Raw genomic sequence first — 3,539 nt, 5'->3', positions numbered from 1 at the left:
ACGTGCCCGGCTGATGCCTCAGCTGCGGTAAAACTGATTTCACAACTGCATGTACAAGGAAGATAGATTTAACGTCTAAAATATGCAGGAAACATTCACACTAGTTCTGTCACAATTACCTTCAATTCTTGCCGAATTGTGTTATCGTTGGAGGGATTGAGAGGGCTCCCGTGAGCGCAATGGAAGCAGCAAACGACCCACTGCTTCGGGCGGGGCTTGGAAGCCGAGCCACATAGGTGATTCGTGAGCGCGGACGCGAGAGCCGCAGGGGGAGGCGCGATCTGCAAGCTGAAGCTGAAACTAAGGAGGACGCTCAGGTGGTGCGTGTTCGTCGGGGTCGTGCATCATCGCTCACAGTACCGCGTTGAGCACGCCGGTGACGGGAGGTCGTAGAGGTGACGATGCGGGGATGCATGTCAATGCGGTTCGCTTGATTAGGGGAGGAATAATTAATGGGGCTTGATTAGGGGAGAAATAATTAATGGGCCAGGGGAGGGGCGTAGGGGTGGAAAGATGCAAAACCAGTCATTCGATCGTGAAAAGATCGACGGCGCCAGGCAAGTCCGACGATTTGTTTCCATCGGACCCCGAAATTTAGTGTTTACCTTTTTTAATTTACAGTTTTATATGTCATATCTGAACTGCGTTAGTGTTTTTCAAACTCCAAATCCGGGTTAAGGTGTCCTGGATATGGGAATTTGGGGTTTGGGATTTGCCCGTATCTGGCTCTAAGTAGGAGAAAATAGTTTCATATATAAGTCTGAAACTTTGGCTGTTCCTCGTCTTCTTTCCGTGTTTTCTTCCGAGACCCCAAGTCGTGGTGCTTCCCCCCTCCCACCGGCCGACCCAGATCCGGTGGCGGCCGGCAGCCATGAACCCGTTGTCCTTCCGAGACCGCACCAACGAGTTCCGCTCCGCCGCCAAGACCGTCGCCCCATCCCCCTCCGCCGACTCACGCTCGGCGCACTCCGACTTCAGAAGCCGCGCGTCCAACATTGCGCTCGGGATCCAACTGACCTCCCAGAAGCTCGCCCGCCTCGCCAAATGTATATATCGGACGACGTTTTTTTTTTTTGGCTTAGCCGCCTAATTATTTTGTTCATCTTCCAGTGCTTAGTTTGCATATGCCTCACGCATGTCATGCCACTTATGTGCATTACTACTACTACTTGGTCTGATAATAGCTGTCACTTGCTAGATGAGCAATTGTTTAGCCATTGCTATGTACGTACTGAAGGAAGATAGATGAACGTTCTTTTCAGCCTCACTAGGACAGCATGTGTGATATGAGCGCAAGAGTATTATATTACGTGTAAACTGGTACTTTATCTCTAGATTATTTGTGTAATATATCTGCTCAACTGCTGTGCAGTAGTCAGGTCCCACTAATTTCATCTTTTCACCGGTACGAGGATGCATCCCTTTACCACTAATACTTTCGCCTTTTTTGGAGTGAAATGTGGGTATTCATATAGTTGCTAGTACTAATTTGTACCATCTTGTGTTGTTTCTCTCAATGGAGAGTATGAATTCACACTGATCCTGCGACATGATTATTTACAGTGGCGAAGAGGAGATCTGTTTTTGATGACCCAACCTTAGAGATACAAGAGTTGACGGCACTTGTTAAGAATGATATCGGTGCTTTGGATAATGCTGTAATTGACCTACAAGTTCTCTGCAGCTCGCAGAATGGGAGTGGTAACCTTTCCAGCGATACAACAAATCATTCCGCTAATGTCGTGGACAACCTGAAAAATCGCCTGACAAGTGCAACGAAAGAGTTGAAACAAGTTCTTACCATGCGGACAGAGGTCAGATAAAAGTTGCAACTGCTTTCAGTATTCAGATATGATGATCTACTACTTCCTTTTTCTGCTGATATCCTATAGTTCCTTGATTTTCCCTGAATTTTGCAGAACTTGAAGGTTCATGAAACTAGAAGGCAAATGTTCTCCTCCTCCTTATCCGCTGCCAAGGATACATCAAATCCACTCATGCCTCAGCGTCTGCTTGTTGCCAGCGAGGCATCCCACTCGGCGCCTCCAGCACCATGGGCCAGTGAATCTGCGTCTACGTCTTTGTTTCAGAGGTACCCTTGCGACTGTTAAAATTGCAGTTGTGTTTACTTCCGTTCCGAGCAAGTATGCACAACCACTTTAGTTTAGGCCTTTTGTGTGCTTTTGCTAGGAGAGTACAATGAAAACCAGTAAACACTTGTTGTCAGAGATTTGCGAAAACAAAAGATGGTGCCTGGGAAACTTGCTTTGTCAAACATGTCCCAATAGAGGCATTAATACCGTGAAGGTTATACTGTTATAAATAGATATGTGCAATTCGAGGTTGAGTCCTTGAACCCTGCTGTGTAGGTGCCGTTGTGGGCTGATGGTCACGGTCAATGAAAGATGTCTATGGACAACGAAAGTAGATAGTCAGGTAGGGGCAAGCGGGCAATAAAATTGTTCTTATTCCATTGCTTGATGAGAACTAACATGTAGACAAGTGCATATATGACCTGTTTAACATACTGATGGTATCAAATTGGACCGACTACAGAATAATAAAGATAACATGAGTTCTGCTTCTGTTCACCAGGAAGAAGACCAATGGAGCATCATCATCATCATCATCGACTCCTGCTTTCATGCAGCAGCAGTTGGCAGTACAGCAGGACAGTTACATGCTTAGCAGAGCAGAGGCTCTTCGAAATGTTGAGACAACTATCCATGGGCTGAGTAGCATATTTACTCAGTTAGCAACCATTGTGTCTCAGCAGGGAGAGCTAGCAATCAGGTGAGCTTTTCTGCTTTTTAAGTTCATTTCATCTAGTTTCGTGAGTAGTCAATGGTAGACTAAGTCATGTCCATACCTTCTGAAATATTTATTTACAACTTCAGGCTGTGGGACTTGAGTCTTTGCTAAACTGTATTGTCTATGGTATGTATGACAGAAGCTAATGTCGAGGGAGCGCAGGGTGAACTCCTGAAGTACCTCAACAACATTTCATCAAACAGGTGGCTGCTGATGAAGATATTCTTCGTGCTGATGGTTTTGCTCATGATCTTCATATTCTTTGTCGCTTGATCCCCTTGTAATACCAGACCCCCGCTCTCGTTGTTCCGCATAAGTATATTTTTTGATTTTTACTGAAGCACCAGATACACCATTTCACTTGGATGATGAGCAGCCATCTAGCCTCTCTCAGTTGGTCATGTAAATATGGAGAAGCTCCAACTCTTAACTGTTACAATTGAACGACGATGTTTGTACATTTTGCTATACTCTCGAAGTGCGAGACGGGGTCCTTCAGAAATTTTCCAAACTTAAAAATAAGATGTTTTTCACCTGTTTGAAATTCGGTTCATGAGTGTACCCGTTTCCACATGTCTATTTCCCTGCTAAATATTCAAGTTCATTTGTCCTCGACTCCTCAAGTACCCAGGCGTGCATCCAGAAAATATTCATCTCCAAAAGGAACCCAACAGATCCCGAGGACAACAAGGTATACCTCGTGTCCGTCATGGTCTTTGACATCACGG

The 3,539-nt window shown here is 45.4% G+C and overlaps 1 pseudogene; it reads left to right on the top strand.

Moving 5' to 3' along the window:
* The first annotated feature begins 864 nt into the window (after positions 1-864).
* On the top strand, positions 865-3,101 carry LOC124680741 (annotated as a pseudogene).
* Positions 3,102-3,539: the final 438 nt, after the last annotated feature.

This window comes from Lolium rigidum, unplaced genomic scaffold (assembly GCF_022539505.1).
Source record: "Lolium rigidum isolate FL_2022 unplaced genomic scaffold, APGP_CSIRO_Lrig_0.1 contig_27167_1, whole genome shotgun sequence".
Lineage (NCBI taxonomy): Eukaryota > Viridiplantae > Streptophyta > Magnoliopsida > Poales > Poaceae > Lolium > Lolium rigidum.
The sequence above is the reverse complement of the archived record's forward strand: the minus strand, read 5'-3'. Positions and strand labels throughout refer to the sequence as shown.